Genomic DNA, 17,889 nt, shown 5'->3' on the forward strand with positions numbered 1-17,889 from the left:
GAGGGCTGTGCCAACATGCAGAGCCATAGTCGGTCTTCTTGACCTTGCAGAGCTTTTCGAGGGTCCCAGATATAAACTCTGGCTAACCTAGCTAACTGTGGAATGTCTTGATGGGCCCAGATGGTTTCCTAGAATAGCAGAAGCACATCAAGGAGAAGGCACATGAGTTTGCTCTGTCGCTGTGATATCACAAGGTGACAGACTATGTTTGACAGGTGGCCAAGTGAGCACAGCATTCCATGAGCCACAAATGAAAACTGGTCTTGTGACTACGTAGTCATAGATGTTATTTCCTGCATATCTTGGAAGTGGTTAAGGTGAATGTTTTTTTTTGAGTGGGTTTTTTGTTTTTTTAGGGCCACACCTGCGGCATATGGACGTTCCCAGGCTAGGGGTTGAATTGGAGCTACAGCTGCCAGCCTATACCCCAGCCACAGCAACATAAGATCCAGAACGTGTCTGACCTACACCATGGCTCATGGCAATGCCAGATCCCCAACCCACTGAGTGAGGCCAGGGATCAAACCCTCATCCTCATGGATCCTAGTTGGGTTCATTACCATTGGGCCACAACAGGAGCTCCTGGTTATGGTAATTTAAAGGGAACACTTGTACACGGAGGGATATATGTTTTTGATCCAAAGAAGGCTGGGCAAGGATGAGGAAGCTGGGTCTGTGTGTAAGTCTGCTGCTGTCTGAGGGATGCCCTCATGCTCTAGATGCCAACATCCTCTGCTTCTAAGACCACCCCTCCACCCACCTTTCGTCTGGGTGACGGAGATCATGAGACAGATTCGGGAGAGTGACGCCAGGAACTGAAAAGCTGTCCTTCTTAGGAGTGAAATCAGCTTGCTAAAGTGTAGGTAGGAGAAAATGATTTTTCCTCTCGGAGGCAACTCAACACAAAACGGAGGCAGAGTGCAGGAACCGGTGTCCATTCCGCATGAGTTCCGCTCCTAATCCTTTGCGAGGTACCGTCCGTGCAGGACACAGTGATGTGCTGGGGACACAAACGAATACCGTAGAGACACCGGGAGCCCACAGGTCTTCCTTATACGTAATTAACCCCAGGTCTGCAAAAAGTGCTTTCAGGATTCAGAGGTGGGGTACCTGGCTGAACCGGGGAAGTAGGAGCGGGTGAGTGAACCCGAGGGCAGAGGGAGGTGGGATGCGAGGTCCAAGACTTTAAGAAGAGTTGAGAGTTAAGACCCAGGCAGAGGGAGAGGGCTTCTAAACAGAAAGAAGAGCACCTCAAAGTGAAAGAAATCAGCTCCAAGGCCTGGGCCGGGAAATGCGAAGCTGGGGAGGATGGAGACGGAGGCGATGGCCAAACTTTCTGAAGAAACAACCATGGCAGCGACACGTGGGGCCTCAGTCTGGTGGGAGATTTGCACGACAACCATCCTGACAACAAACGCACTTAGAAGGGGCCGAAACACGGTGCGTGTCACACGCTTCAAGCTCATTCACACGCATGTTGGGGGAAACGGAGACTTAAATTCTACAATAGCGTTAATATTCTCCATCAAATGGGGGACCCAGGCCAGAGAGCGTCTTCTATCACACATTTTCCCCCTTGGATTTTATCCCGTAGGATGTATAACGCTTCGGGCTGACTGTTGAGCCGCATTCTTTAAACCATAAGCAACTGACATTTTCGTCTTGCAGAAGCGGAGTGTGTGTGGCTCCAATCTGAGGCGAAAGGAAGTTATTTTTATTCAGCGGCGTACCTTTGTTGGGAAGATTATAAAGCACCCTTCCAACATTAAGACATCGCGTCCTCCTCTTTGTATGGAAAAATGTGCTCAATGGGCCCCTGTGTAAATCGGCTTTCTCGCCTGAGATGGCAAAGAAGCCCTGACGTGCGAATTGAACGTAATAGGTTTGGAGACACACCCCAGCCACGTCCCTCGTGGTCTTCTAAAGACTGGCCGTCCCAGGTCCTGTCCTCTTTAACGCGCTCCCAGTTATCTGGCCTCATTCGGGAATCCAGCAAGTGTTTCGGAGGCTCAGCCCCAGACCACGGGCCAGTGACCAACAAGACAGAAACAGGTCTCTGCTCTCACAAAGCTCCAGTTCTGGTTGGAGGGTTTGACAAGAGCCAGACCAAGCGGGAGAATGTAAGACGGTGGTGTCATGCCATGAAGGACCTCTGACAGGGCCGTGGAACAGAGATTTACCCTGTGGGGAAGGGTCGGGGAAGGTGCCTCTGAGGAGCGACAACGGGTAGACTTGAATGCGAAGAGGCAGCCATGCAAAGATTCAGGGGGAGGGAAGAGCAAGGGGTTGTGGAAGGAATGGGATTAGCAGGCTCACCAAGTGCTGTGGGCTGACTCAGGCGCTGCAGGTTTCTGAGGGTTCTGAAGTCAGCCTGTCTCGCTTTGAGCCAGCTCAACCACATGCTCCATGACTTTGCGAACGTTACTGAACCTCTCTAAACTTATTTTTTTTCTCTATAAAATGGGAATGCTTTTATGAGATAAAGCTAGTAGAATGCCTAAGAGTGAGCTTAAGTAAATGTCGATCTTTAATTATTCAACAGAGTTTTTATTGAGCAGCTACTACTGGTGCAGCTGCTATGGAAACCACTATGGAGGCTCCTCAAAAAATTAAAAACAGAACTACCATAGGATTCATCGATTCTATATCTGGATACAGATCCAAAGGAAAAGAACCCGCTATCTTGAAAAGACAATCTGCACCTCAGTGTCTCTTACAGCATTACTTACATGAGCCAAGCCTGGAAGCAGCCTGGATGCTCATCAATGCATGAATGGATCAAGAACACATATGTAATGGAATGTTATCCAGCCATAAAAAGGAAGGAAATCTAGCCATTTGTGACAACATGGACGGACCCTGCAGGCATTATACTGAGTGAAATAAGTCAGACAGAGAAAGACAAATACCGTAGGATTTCATTTAGAGGATGTGGAATTGAAAAAAATGGAACTCAGAGAAACAAAAAACAGACTGATTTGTCTGAGGTGGGGTTGAGGTGGGATGGGAAGTGGGTGAAGGTGGTAAAAAGGTAAAAACTTGCCCTTATAAATTAACTAAGTCCTGGAGCGGTAATGCACAGCACGGGGACTCTTGTTAACAATCCCGTATTACTATATGAAGGTTGCTCAGAGTAGATCTTAAAAGTTCTTGTCACAAGAAAAAACTGTATAGCTATGTGATGTGGTAGATGTTAAACTTACTGTGGTGATGATTTCATAATCATATATCAAAATCATTATGTTGTATATCCTGTACTAATATATGTCAATTAAGCCTCAATAAAACCAGAAATAGTGACAAACTTTAATTAAATATTTGTTTTGATCCTGGGTAGGCTTACTGTAAAGTGAGACTATATTAATTAGCCTGTCTGCAAAAAACCAAGATTCTAGAAGGGACAGTGTATGTGAAAATGAAGTTCAAGTAAATGGGGGGTGGGGGGGCATAAAGCAAGGACTTGCAAAATTGTAGCCTAGAAGCGTGAGCAGTGCTTACTCGAGTTAACAGCATATGTTTAACTTAGGCACATGGAGGGAAAAAGTAGTAATTAGTTTAACCATTTTTTTTGGAGCATCTACTATTTCTAGGAATTATGCTGCTGGGTGTCTTCTGCTGCTGTCACCTCGTTTTAACGTTTGGGGAAAGATTGCCCCCTTTAGGCTGTGACCTTAGGATTGATAGGAGATATATACACAAGGGAGAGCTCTTCATTGCCACATCACAGATGGTACTTGTGACTAAATGCTGGGTTATTGTACTTCAAAACATTTATATTCCCAATAAAGACTATTGCCTTCCTGTCCTATGTTAAGCACTACTTTAGGTACCAGAGGCAGAGAGGGAATAAACAAAGTCCTGGAGCTCATGGATTTTACAGTTTCTTGGCAGAGTTATCAATGACTGGCTTGATAGAGATTTCCACAAATAATCCTGAAAAGACATAAGAAGTTCTTTTGTAACCTTTCTCTGGTACAAAGAACAGCGGGTGTTTGGAAGAAAGATTCTACTTGGGCACTAAAGTTTTTTCCACTTTAAATTTGGAATCCTATTTTCAACAGGTGGATTGTATAGGAAATTGGAATGGCCAGAAGCCATTGGCTCATTTTCTCAACCTAGAAGAAATCCAGAGGAAGCACATTGTATATATGGAAGGAGCCTGTGTGCTGGAGTCAGAGATACCTGAGTGTGAAGGCTGCTCCTAAACCTTAGTTTTCTCCTCTGCAAAGTGGGGTAATATCTACCTGCATTTTTGTGCAAATAGAGGGAATATAAAGTTTCTAGCAGAGTACCTGATGTTGGCATGCAACGAATGCCATTTTCTAACCCTCTCCTTCCCTACTGGCATCTCCCCCTCTTCCAAACACACATATGTGCTCAAAATAGCAAATCTCAGTAATAAGTCTGGCTCACAATGGGGATCAATGATAAAAATTTTTGTTGAGGCTACAGATTTTTTTTTTTTCTTTTTAGGGACACACCTGTGGCATATGGAAGTTCCCAGGATAGGGGTCAAACCAGAGATACAGCTGCCAGCCTAGGACACAGCCACAGAAACACGGCAGGATCCAAGCCATGTCTGCGACCTACACCACTGCTCACAGCAAAGCTGGATCCTTAACCCCGCTGGCAGGCAGTGCAGTCTATAATCTCATTCACTCTTGGCCAATGGCAGTGTGCTGTCTCCTGAAATAAATGCAAATCAAGTATCTCTTTAGAGGCACTGAAAAAACAACATGTTGGATAAGTATGACGACCCAAAAACTCACAGGATGAGTTTTTCTCTAGGACACAAATGGGTAGAAAGTCAAAGAGAAAGAGGCTATTTAAGAAAAAATCACATTTTGGTTTGTTGAACAGAGAATGTTGAAAATTTGAGTAGCATTACGCTTCAAAAATCATCCCAAGAGTATATAATATGCTTTACATATACATATTTAGCCAACAAATACTTATTAACACCCAGTATTTTCAGGCCAATATTTTCTGACTTTCTATTCTAGGATCCTAGACCTCCACGTCATTGTGTATCTTGCGTACTCATCCCTACTATTCCGAAAGTGTAGCTAAAATTCCTCCAACTACCAAAAAGGTCAGCGTATGAATAGAAGATGTGGGCACTTTTTTGGATTAAACTTTGAAATTTAATTAGTAAGTCTCAGGAGAGTGCAGTTGATATTATTGTCAACATAAGACAATAGGAGATCCAGGAGGACCTTGGCCAAATTTGTTCTAATTGCAGAATAGAGAGAAGAAGGCTTAGGCTTTGCCAGCGTCAACTGTTCCAAAATCCTTCAGGAAAAAAACAGAATTCGTTCTGAACACTAATTTTGTGTATATATATATGTATAAATATGTACATACAAAATCTATGCATATATTTCAGTTTGTAAAAATCATGTTTTAAAAAATTGCATCTATAGATTTATGTCATTAAGCTTCACTTTGCTTCATTCGATGCTCTGATTTGCATCTTACTCAGACTCTAAAGTGATAGGCAATCTTGAGAGGTTTTTCTCCATCAGCTCCTCTTCCATCTCTATATCTTACCCTTATTAGTTCCAAACCCAGAGATATCACAAAAACATAAAATAACAGCTTGATATCTCTCATTAATATAGATGCAAAAATCCTCAACAAGATATAAGCAAATTGCATCCAACAAAATACAAAAAAAGGTAATAATTCATCAGGACCAAGTGAGGTTTATCTCAAGAATGCAAGCCTGGTGGATCATTCAAATCAATGGATATAATTCACCATATTAACAGCCGTGTGGTTCTTCTCGATGGATGCATAAAAAACATTTGGCGAATTGAATAATCATTCAAGATAAGAAGTCCTAGCAAATTAGGAATAGAAAGAAAATTCCTCAACCTGAGGAATGCCTCAACCATGGGGCATCATGAAAAAATCTATAGGTAACATTATACTTGATAGTGAGAGACTGAAAACGTTTCCCTAGAGACTGGGAGCAAACAAGGATCTGCTCTCTTGAGTCTTAGTAAAATTGAGAAGCAAAAGAAAGAAAAGACATATATATTGGAAAAGAAGAAATAAATCTCTCTGTTTGGAGACAACATGATTGCCTATGTAGACAATCCTGAAGAATCTGTAAACTTGCTCCTAGAAGAAGAAAGTGAGTTTAGCAAGGTTTCAGGACACGAGATCAATATATAAAGCCGATTCTATTCCTATACACTAGCAATGAGCAACTGCAGTTCATGAGAATCTGGTTTCTCACCATGAAAGAAAGGGACTCAGAGTGAATCTGGTGATGCTGAACTGGAGACAGAGATACAGACTCACATTTATTTATTTAATTAATTGACTAATCCATTAACTGATTAATTAATTTTCTATGGCCGCACCTGCAGCATATGGATGTTCCTGGGTCAGGGGCTTTATCCGAGCCACAGCTACGACCTACACCACAGCTGCAGCAACACCAAATCTTTTAACCCATTGCGCCGGGCTGGGGATCAAACCTGTGCCTGAAAAGAAAGAGAAGGAGAGGAGGCATAGCTAAATGATACAAGAGCCAACTCGAAAGAATTCCCAATGTCTGCAGCTGGAAAATTTGAGCAGCAAAATGAATAATGGCAGCATTGGATTATAACCCAAATGATAAAATAAATATTCATGAATTTACACTGATATAAATTCATGACTAAATCAATACAAAACACGATGGAAAAGGGAAAACAATCTTCCCCAGTGAAGACTTCCAATCAATAAAGGTAGAAGAAATGAGAAAAAAATCATAGTTAGAACACTATAGTAATAAATGTTGCAGACAAGATCCACTAAAAATAGTGGATGAAAGTTTAACGAGAAATTTACATAGTCTCAAAGTAGTTTCCTCAAAATGTTTGTTTATTACTGTGGTGTTTTTAACATGTGTCTGCAAATTCTTCTTCTTTTTTTTTTTTTGTCTTTTTGTCTTTTGTCTTTTTTGTTGTTGTTGTTGCTATTTCTTGGGCCGCTCCTGCGGCATATGGAGGTTCCCAGGCTAGGGGTTGAATCGGAGCTGTAGCCACCGGCCTACGCCAGAGCCACAGCAATGCGGGATCCGAGCCGCGTCTGTAACCTACACCACAGCTCGCGGCAACGCCGGATCGTTAACCCACTGAGCAAGGGCAGGGACCGAACCCGCAACCTCATGGTTCCTAGTCGGATTTGTTAACCACTGCGCCACGACGGGAACTCCCTTCTTTTTTTTTTTTTAAGGCTGCACCCACGGTATATGGAGATTCCCAGGCTAGGGGTCGAATTGGAGCTATACCTGCTGGCCTACGCCGCAGCCACAGCCACACTATATTCGAGCCACATCTGTGGTCTACACTACAGCTCATGGCAATGCTGGAGCCTTAACCCACTGAGACCAGGGATTGAACCTGCAACCTCATGGTTCCTAGTTGGATTTGTTTCTGTTGCACCACGATGGGAATTTCTGCAAATTCTTTGATACTTTTCCCTCCAGGAATTGGAAATTTTCCTCTCCTTGAATGCACTTTGGACTTAATAAGTTGCTTCTAATGTAAAGGGAAAATTAGTAGTGCTTCCCTGAAGACACTGACCAACACTTCCTTAAACAAGTGAAGACACCTGACCAGCACTTCCTTAAACAGGTGAAGACACCTGACCAGCACTTCCTTAAACAAGTGAAGACACCTGACCAACACTTCCTTAAACAGGTGAAGACACCTGACCAGCACTTCCTTAAACAAGTGAAGACACCTGACCAGCACTTCCTTAAACAGGTGATCCAGGTTAACACCCCCACCAGCGGAGCATGATGATGTCTTATCCACAAAACGCTGCAAAGAGGACATCACCTCTGTGGTTCTCCCTCCACAAACCTGTAACTCTGCCTAATCCTGAGAAAACATCGGACAAACTGATGGACATTCTACAAAATATCTGACCAGTTCTGCTCAAGTATGTCAAGGAAAGACTGAGGGGCCCATGCTAGACCAGAGAAGACCACCAAAGGCAATGTGATGCCCTGGATGGGATCCTGGAACAGAAAGGGGACAGTAGCAAAGAGCGGAGGAATCCTTACTGACTTTATTAAGTCAGTACTATACTTCGTAGCACCTCGCCAAGGCTGATATCTTGGTTTTGATCATCGTACCGTGATTGTGCAAGACACTGACATTAGGGGAAGCTGGGTGAAGAGCATACGGGAACGCCACTGTCTTTTCTACTTTTCCCAAAGTCCAAAATTATTTTGAAATAGAAAAGTTAAAAAAAAGAATAAAGAATTTAAAAAGAACCACAACAACAGAATAAAGAACAGTGGGGGCTGAGAGTGAGCTGAACTCTAATCCATTAGGACAGGAAGTTAGTAGTTATTGTCTAAAATTAATAAATTAAGGCCTAGCGTTTTAAGCATTATATCTAGTGATACATGAATAACTACTTGAAGAAAAGGCTGAAAGAGTGAAAAGTGGTTGCTTCTGGGGCCCAGGACTGGGATGGAGGAGCAGTGGACCTGTGGGCTGCTGCTATTCTTCATTGCAGCCCTTTCTGCATCGGTGCCTTATTAAAAAAAACTTACCAAAAAAACCCTTGCAAAAACTGTACAAAGATTTCTCTGAATGTTAACATCTTACATAACCATTTAAAAAAATTTATTTATTTTTTTGCTTTTCAGGGCTGCACCCACAGCATATGGAAGTTCCCAGGCTAGGGATCTAAACGGAGCTGTAGCTGCCAGCCTGTGCCAGAGCCACGGCCATGCAGGATCTGAGCTGTGTCTGCGACCTACACCACAGCTCACGGCAACACAGGATTCTTAACCCACTGAGCAAGGCCAGGGATCAAACCTGCATCCTCGTGGATGCCAGTCAGATTTGTTATTAACCACTGAGCCACGATAGGAACTCTTCATAACCACGGTAAAATGATTGAAAACTAGAAAATTGACATTAATAGACCATTACTAACCAAGTTGCAGATAAACTGTTAACTACTATTAATTCATCTACAAACGTCCTTTTTGTTTCCCTCCTGCCCTTCATCTGGTCCAGGCGCCCATTTGCGATCACAGGGCATTTGTTACCATCTCTGCTTACTCTTCTCTAGTTTGTAATTCTTCCTCAGTCTTTCTTTGTCTTTCATCACTTTGGAAAAGTACTAGCAGGTTATTTTGTAGAATATTTCTGGATGTGAGTTTCTCTGAATTTGGGTTTGTCTGATGTTTTATGCTTTTCTGACTGTGTACACATTGCTCTTGATTTAAAATTTAAAAATGCGTAATTCAAAAAAAAACCGTTTTCTCAGGGGACATTATGCTTGCAATCTTTTCCGAAGATAAACACACTCCTCTGCAGGAATTGATTTTGTTTGTTTGTTTTGCTTTTTAGGGCCACACCTGCAGCATATGGACATTCCTAGCCCAGGGGTCGAATTAGAGCTGCAGCTGCCTGCCTACACCGCAGCCACAGCCATGCCAGATCTGAGCCACATCTGTGACCTACACCACAGCTCATGGCAATGCTGTATCCTTAACCCACTGAGCAAGGCCAGGGATCGAACCTATGTCTTTATGGATACTAGTCGGGTTTGCTACCACTGCGCCACGATGGGAATTCCAGGAATAGGTTTTTATATCTTAAGTCCTTTGCAAGGCTCTGAATGTGGGCTTTGTTTTTCCTGGTTCCATTTTTGGTGGAGGTGAAGACCCATGCTAATTTCTCGTCCCTTCTATAGGACTCCAGGTGACAGTCAAGGAATAGGTTGGCTTCCCTCAGGTTTGGGAGGAGACCAACCGAGAGGCAGGGCCTGGATTTGACCCCTGCAGAGGTGCCTTGGGAGCTGTTGAAATGAGGGCAACCTCCTCAACAGAAGGTTCTGGCACTCCCACCCAAGGCACCCCTTCTCCCTTCCGTTGCCGGCACTTAGGGGCTGACCTCTTCAGGTCTCTGCCTGTCAAAGGCTTGCCTTTGGCCTGGTCTTCCCCTCTCACTTCCTTTAAGTAAAGGGAGAAGCAGACTGTCGGCATGTCCAAAGGTGCTCTGTGCCTTTTGAAGCTTTGAAAGCCTCTGTACGGGCATAAATCAAAGGCGAGGGAGCTTATTCATTTAGCTCGTCAGAAAAATCCCACTGTCATCATGTCACATACAAGAGCTGATTCTTTTAATAGCTTTATTCTTTTCCCGTTTAGAAAGGAATTGTTCCAGGGCACTCATTCCATCCTGTATATTAGCCATTTCATTTTTCACAGAGGGGGGAAAATGCCTTTCCACACATGATTAATACTGCTGTTGAAGGCCAGAAGAGCCGACCATGTGCTGGCTTCGGGCCATCCATCAGCAATTTAGCATCTGTAATCTGGCCACAGCGAGTCACTGAACATCATGAACAAATCATGGCTGGCCCGTGGACCCGGTGTGAGCAGAGCACGCATCTTCCCCGGAGGTTAGAACAGGAGGACGATCTAAAGGGAGGAAAGCCACATATGCAAAGACGACCCCCAGATTTTTGTCTTGAAGACATTCCTAGTAGATTCTTGCCAATGGGAGTTCAAAGCCCTGCCCTCTCCCCCTTAAAGGAGATCCATCTTTCTTAGGGAGATGGAGCAAATGAAAGAAGCATCCTCAGAACGGTGTTGTCTGCAGAACCAGTAGAGTGACACCCCTGTTCGCTCACAGTTTGGGATTGCGAGGGCACAGCACGCTCAGTGTGCCGCTCAGTGTAAACGCTCGGGCTGGGAGGAAATTGCACAGTGCGTCTTAGAGTCAGTGGACTGGATTTGAGTCCCTGTTTGCACCTTAGCATTTGTCTTTGGAGGCGCGGCTTGTCCTCTCGGATGTCCCGTTTCCTCTGCGTTATTAACATCAGTGGCACAGCCTCCGCGGAGCAGGGCTCGTGTACCTGCTCGCCCCCAGCACACAGTGGGTGCTCCCAGAACTGACGTTTCTGCTCTCCCTGCCCTCTTTCCTCTCCAAAGAGAACAAGGTTTCTCATGAGGATTAACCACTCAAGACAACTTTCGTGGAAGTTAGTTGAAGGGCAGATCCTTTAGGAGAACACGAAAAGCTTTATAAATTGCCTTCAACAGTCGCACCAAATCCTTCAGTCGGTTTTAAAAGAACTGTTTACCGCTGCATATGGCAGTCATTATTTGGAATAATAAACCCTCTGAGAATCTGAACATTCGTGGGCCAACAGATGGGTCAACCTGCTTCGCAATTTAACAAAGTAATTTATTTCAATCACTGGGACAGGCCACGTGAAGATTACTAATTCAGTTCACAAGCAAAAGGCGCAGACACTACTATGGGGCTGAACTGTGTAGCCATTATGGAAATGCACACCTGTTCGGTTGGTTTTGAGACAGTCTTCATTTCGATTAGTGTTTCCTTTTCTTCCAAGGTGTGTATTAAATTGCTGTAGATTCTTCTGCTGAAACTCATGTGCTAATTGGTGTCAGGATGAGATAAAGATCTCAGCGAAAATTTATACCATGGCGTAGGTACAATTCAGGTCATCAAAGTCGGCTGTGCAAAGTAAAACAGGTGTATCAGAAGTATATTCTTATCATAATTGGCCAGTGTGTTTTCTTTCTTCCTGAAACCGTCTGCCTAGCATTTAAATGGGAAGGAAACGGGCCAGAATATTTGCCCCTCGTCTTCAAATCTGCTTAAACCTCCCCCCTCTTGACCTCATCTCTCTCCTTCCATCCTCACTCAGGAGCCAAAGGGAGTGAGGAATAGCAAAGGCGGTTAGAGAGCTTCTTGGAGCGATTCGTACAGTGTTCAAAAAACGAGGCTGGAGTTGTTAGAAAGAACTGGGGCGGCACCTCCTCTTCCCATCTCGTCCCCTGCATCCCAACGCAGAGTTGGACAGGACTTGCGTGATAATGTCAGGAAAGGGCACACAAAGGCGGTGCCTTTGAGATGGTTTGCATTTGAGAGCCGCTGTGTGTTAGGTAAGATTGCTAAGGCTATGAGATTGTTTTGTGGCAGTTTTTGAAAGGAAGACGCCTTTCTTCTATGCAGTCCTTTTCTACTTTGTTGTCTGGAGCGATCGCTTCAACAAAGACGACTTCCCTCCTTCTCACCAGTCCTCCCCAAATGTTTATTTCTTCAGTTGCCTTTTCTCTACCAGAGGTCAGGCTGGCTACCGGGATTCTCATGCCATGCCATCCCGCAGGCAGGGGGGACAGGGTAAGGTTGCAGCAATTATGGTTCAGTGGAAAGATTGCTGCAGTTGGAGGTTAATGCAGGTTATGAGGGGACCTCTAGCCAGAGATATTAAAAGACACTGATTTTTAAGTCTCCCTGTATGTTAGGACAGTGAGTAAGTAGTTCAGTAGGATGCAAAATTGTGGTGTCCTTTTAAAGTTTATATTTATTAAATTTCCAACACCCACGCAGTCAAGGGCTGCATTCATAAACTCAGAGGCAATGCTAAAAGTCTCAGTGTGAGAAAGTGCACAAATACAAGGCCTGGGTCATGCGGTCGTCTGTCCCCCTGCCCCCTCCCCCCCAGTCCCGCAACAGCTCTGCACGGCCAGTTCCCTGTGCATGTGCCATTCAATGTCCTGCTTCCCAGTCCCTCCTCTTCCTCTCCTAAGCACTCCAAGCTCAAAATGTCTAAAACCGAATTTCTTTACCTTTCCCTCATTCACCGAATAAGTCCTCTCCCTTCCAGAGTCCCCGTTCCTGGCCCTCACCCCGAGCCCTCCTCCCGGGTCATCATTCCTTAATAGCTGATCAGTGATCAAAAGCTGTGGGCTTTTCGCCTTATGCCCACACTCCTCCTGCCCTGTTCCTCCTCACTGTCCACTGCCTCAGGCAGGGCCCCGGCACCTGCACTGTCATCAGGGCTTGCGGGGGCCTCTTCTCTTCCAGTCTCTCCCACACACACCACATCCCCGTCCCCCTGGCAGACGGATCCTCCTGGTACCAGACCTCCCCCAGTTCCCCGGTGGCCACAGAATTAAACGGAAACGTGCCAGCCTGAGAATCACAGCCCTTTCTAGAATTGTCCTAACCTCCCTTTCCATCCCCGTCTCTCATCCCTCCCTTCGTATACCTTAAGCACCAGAGAAGCAAGAATGCTAGCTAGTCCTCAAATACATCTTTGCTTTTTCTCCTCTGAGGATGCTGTTTGCTCCTTTACATATGCTGTTCCTCTGCCTGCAGGGCCATCCCTGAAATTCTGCTTGGTTGAAATTCTATCCTTCCTTTAAAGTCCACTTCAAATGCTTCAGGAAATCTTCCCCCCCTTCCCTCCCCCTGTGAGCCAGATGCCTGGTTCTCTCCTTTGAACGCTAGTAGCTCTTTGATTCTTTTACTGTCTTAGGAAATTTATCTTTTTCTAACTTGCACTCAATTCAGTTCCACTCTGCAAATGCTTAGCAAGCACCTGTTAGGAGCCAAAGTCTGTGCTGGGTGTTAGGGATAAACGAGATATTGAGTGTATCATCCAAGGGAGGGGCCTACAGGCAAACATGCAATTATCCTAAGATGATGAAGTGGGATCGTAGTTGATGGTGGCGCAGAGAAGAGCTGCCCACATAAGTTGGGCAGAAGAAGAAGGCACAAGGTGGGAAAGAAAGAACTCTCAGGGACCCTCGGTTATTTCTATTTTAATTCACCTTTTCAAGGTGGACCTGCTCTTTAGGGAAACTGGCTCCCATCCCTACATCACCGTAGGTCTGAGTATCGCACCTGCACATCAGCACTTAAATAAAGAGAAGGGCTTTTTTGCAAAGAGTACCTGAGTCCTAAGTTTGCATGAAGGGCTCTTGTGGGGAAATGATGGTTTTAGAAGAAAAGGAGAATAGAATGAGGAGTTCCTGTCGTGGCTCGGTGGAAACAAATCTGACTGGCATCCATGAGGTTGTGGGTTGGATCCCTGGTCTCACTCAGTGGGTTAAGGATCCAGCGTTGCCATGAGCTGTGGTGTAAGTCACAGACACAGCTTGGCTCTGGCATTACTGTGGCTGTGGTATAGGCCGATTCAACCCCTAGCCTGGGAACCTCCATATGCTGGGGTGTGGCCCTAAAAAGACACACACACACACACACACACACACACACACACGAATGAAATGCAAAAAGGACTTTTGACCCTAAAGCTTGTATACTTTTCCAGAGCTGGAATCAGTTAATGTGCACCTCCTGTCTCTATCATTGATCCTGTTTCACATTTTCACAAATAAAGCCTTTGGAGCTGAGATCAGGAAAGACTGTCTCAGGGCAGTGGCTTTCCTTCCCTGTTAGTCCCGAATCCCCAGGCCCTTCAGGAAAGTGCTTTACACAGAGCCCACAAGGGGGACTGGATGAGTGAATAATGAACTCGGAGCATGCTGGAATTTGGAAAGAAGTTTTAATCTTGTAACGTATGGACTGGGATCTATGGACTGGCTCGCTGTTGGCCAAACCCTTTCCTTGGCCTCCCTGGGACCAGCCTGCAGTTCGCCCTACCCTGTGGCTGGTTTGCTCACGGGACATAAGTGGGCCTACTGGGCATCACTTCATCTCCATCCTTTTTCTCCTTGCTGCAGAGCTCCCTGTGGAAGAGGTAGAGTCAGCAATGGAAGCAGTTTGGGTCTGGATGTGGAAGCTGCCTGCCCACTCGGCACACCCACGTTGGACGATTAGGTGAGCAGACAACAAACTTTCCCTATGTTAAGCCACTACGATGTGGGGTTTATTTGTTAGGGTAGCTGGCAGAACCCTACAAATACAATCCACTTTACACTGTGCGTAGAAAAGTGAGGACGAAGAAGCCAAACATCCCTAATGGGCTCTCTCTGAAAGCAGACCTGCTTTTCGGTGGCGTCACTGCTTTGTCTCTGAGTGCCTGCAGTGGGCCTTTGGAAGCTGTTGCTTTGAGATTCGTTCCGCAGTATGTTTCAAGTTGTTCTGCCTTAAATTAAAAAATCAGTAGTTTGAATGTGGATGCAAATTCTTAATAGCCTTAGCAACTGACGAAAAATTTCCAGATGTTTCACAAAGCACTAAAATATTGTACATTGTTTTCTTTTTCAATGGGAAATTATTCACAGCGCCATAAAAAGTTGTTTTTTCAGTAAACAGATTATGTTTCAGTCTGCGGTGTGAACACTTAAATGGAACGATGCAATATGCCACTTTTTAAAAGAGGGTTTTAAACATGTCAGTACAAACCTTTCAGGCCTCTGTCCCATAAATTCAACTTTTTAAAATGAAATCAACCTGAGCCCTGTGAAAGCTCTAGTACTACTATGTCAAAACCAGTGAAATTTGCCTGTTTATTGCCACCTATGGAATGTGGCAAAGAAACATTCTTTTCACATGGGACAATTTCTTCAACTTTACACCAAGTGAAATTTAATTGCTTTCACTTCCTGGAATCATTAGGCGTTAGTCCTGCAGGAGAGGGAACCCAGAGGAGATGCTGAAAAATAAGTCTGTGCTTAATATATTTCTCCTTGGAATTGTATTCTCTTTCCCTTTACTGCTGTGATGCAGCAAGTTTCAGCCTGGGCAGCCGCTTTACAAATAGGAGGGAAATTTTAGAGGAAGAAGAAATAACAGGTATCCTATTGGGAAAAGAACACATCCGAGGTAAATTGTCCTTGAAAGCCATGACTAGGCATGCCTTGATCATTACTATCGAACTACTGGAGTATCCCACTCTTCCAAGTTCATTTTTGGTGTGTTGTTGTCTTCATAAAAAGGAGTAAGGGCAGGAGTTCCCGTCGTGGCTCAGTGGTTAACGAATCCAACTAGGAACCATGAGGTTGGGAGTTCGATCCCTGGCCTAGCTCAGTGGGTTAAGGATCCAGCGCTGCCGTGAGCTGTGGTGTAGGTTGCAGACGTGGCTCAGATCCCGCGTTGCTGTGGCTCTGGCCTAGGCCGGTGGCTACAGCTGATTCGACCCCTAGCCTGGGAACCTCCATATGCCGAGGGAGCGGCCCAAGAAATGGCAAGAAAAAGACAAAAAAAAAAAAAAAAAAAAAAAAAGGAGTAAGGGCAGTATTAGGTAAATGAAAAGATGCCTAGCAGTCCTTTTCCTGGGCTGTGTTGTGTCACGTCCAGGAAAATCAGTATAAAACAAGTACCAGGCAATCATTTTATTCACATGACAGCAGGTTGTGACATTTTTCAAAGGGATTCAGGGATCCTTTCATATTTAATTATACATTATATATTAAAGGTCCTTACAGAGTATTTGAATGAAGTTTATGGTAATTACAGAGGGGATGAGAGAGGATAAAATTAAAGACCTTGTTAAAATCACTGCCAGAAATGAAGATGAGTGGCCTCTGCGGGCAAGGTAAGACCAGGGAAATGGGAGCTCTTGGGCCCCTCCCTTCCCATGAGGCTCTTTTATTTGCTCAACAGAGGGTGCGAGCATGGGGTGTTAAGAAGAACTAGAATAGGTGTGGATGCTGTACAGAGCTGCCCAGGAAGGGCGGGCAGCAGTTCAGTGCACCTGAGTCTGGGGGTTCCCAGGGCAGAGCCCTCCTGGTAGATCAGAGTGGGCCCAGCTTCTCTGCTTCCTGTGCCACTCGATGCTTCTGGATTATACACACTGTAAAGCAAGGTCCACCAGTGTGACATGTTATAAATGCTCTTCTCTGTTCTGGACCCCAAACCCATGGTAACCTGCAAAATGTTCCCCGAAGTCACGGGACTGGACACTGTCAGTCACTGGGGAGGCTTGAAGACCCTTCGCTCTTAGGGGACACCAAGGATGGAATATTGAGTTGGAAAATGTACAAAGAAGGAGAGTGTGGCTTGTTCTCGGGAGGATATGAAAGGGGAGAGACAATTAAGTGAGAGCAGCCATTTCCTTATAGGCAGGAAATTCCATTTGTACATGTTTGTTTCACAAGTTCAATAGAGTTGGATTCTGAGCTTCCTATATAAATTTTGGTGTTTTTTTTTTTTTTTAAAACACTGGAAACTATTTTTTCCTAAGGGATGACTATAACTCTGGGTGTGTGTGTGTGTATTTAAAGGATGAAGAATATAGTTATTTCCTACTCAAGAATTTTAAGATGTGGCTCATTTTGGTGCAGAAGCCCAAACTGATTAAAGTTTCTGTTTCACTGTTTGAGGATCCGACTTCCAATTTACTTTGAAGGCATATTTTTTAAGATAGGAGGATAGGAGCTATTTCGTGTGACTGTTCATTAGCTTGATTTCAATCTTGTAAATGTTTAGGCCAGTGGTTTGGGGGCCTCCCCCTGCACTGCTGAGGCCACATGACCATTAGGGGAGGGCCTGCCCTCCTATGTCTGCAATCAACCTAAAAGTCCTCAGCTTCTTCCCTTCCTTACATCCAGCAGGTTGTCAAGAATCCCCCCCTCTGCACACACACCTCCTAGATATTCATCCCACCAACTTTCACCCCAGTGTAAGGACTTTCTGGCACAAGGAGGCAGTGCTTTCCGAGGGCCTATTTATAGGTTCTCTTGCAGGCTCTTGGACGGCTATGCCAGCCAAGTGACCCAATCTCTGCATTTATGAGGTGTAGCAGGGAGACAGATATAAAACATGGACTACCTCATGGCTAATTATGTACCGTGTGGTCAGTGTGACAGAGTAGGAGGACAGTCTGAGTGTGTTTGAGGCAAAACTGGGTGGAGTTTCTTTGAAGACTGACTCTTACGCTGAAAACTCAGAGGTTAAGTAGGATTTGCTTAAAACACAAACAAAGATCATTTTGGGCAGAGCCTTAGTTCAGGAAGGCTAGGGATAGGGCGTGTATGGGAGAGGAGGCCGGAGCTGGTGATGGGTTGGGGCTGGGGCTATTCATGCAGGCAGGTAGCAGAGAGCAGTGCAAAGTTGGTACCCATTATTAAGGCAAGAAGATTGAAATAGGTGTTAGCTAATTAAACATTGTTTGCAAAGATCTTAACCTGTCCATTCGTGGTGG

General features: G+C 44.9%; 1 long non-coding RNA gene across 2 annotated transcripts in view; it reads left to right on the top strand.

The window, feature by feature from the left end:
• Positions 1-17,889, top strand: part of LOC102164754 — a 179,163-nt gene that overhangs the window by 122,426 nt on the left and 38,848 nt on the right. For both annotated transcript variants that reach the window (XR_002340475.1, XR_002340476.1), the window contains exon 3: positions 14,525-14,621. This is a non-coding gene — a long non-coding RNA (uncharacterized LOC102164754). The remainder of the gene's footprint in view (positions 1-14,524; positions 14,622-17,889) is intronic.

The sequence above is a fragment of the Sus scrofa genome, chromosome 18, assembly GCF_000003025.6.
Source record: "Sus scrofa isolate TJ Tabasco breed Duroc chromosome 18, Sscrofa11.1, whole genome shotgun sequence".
Taxonomy (NCBI): Eukaryota; Metazoa; Chordata; class Mammalia; order Artiodactyla; family Suidae; genus Sus; species Sus scrofa.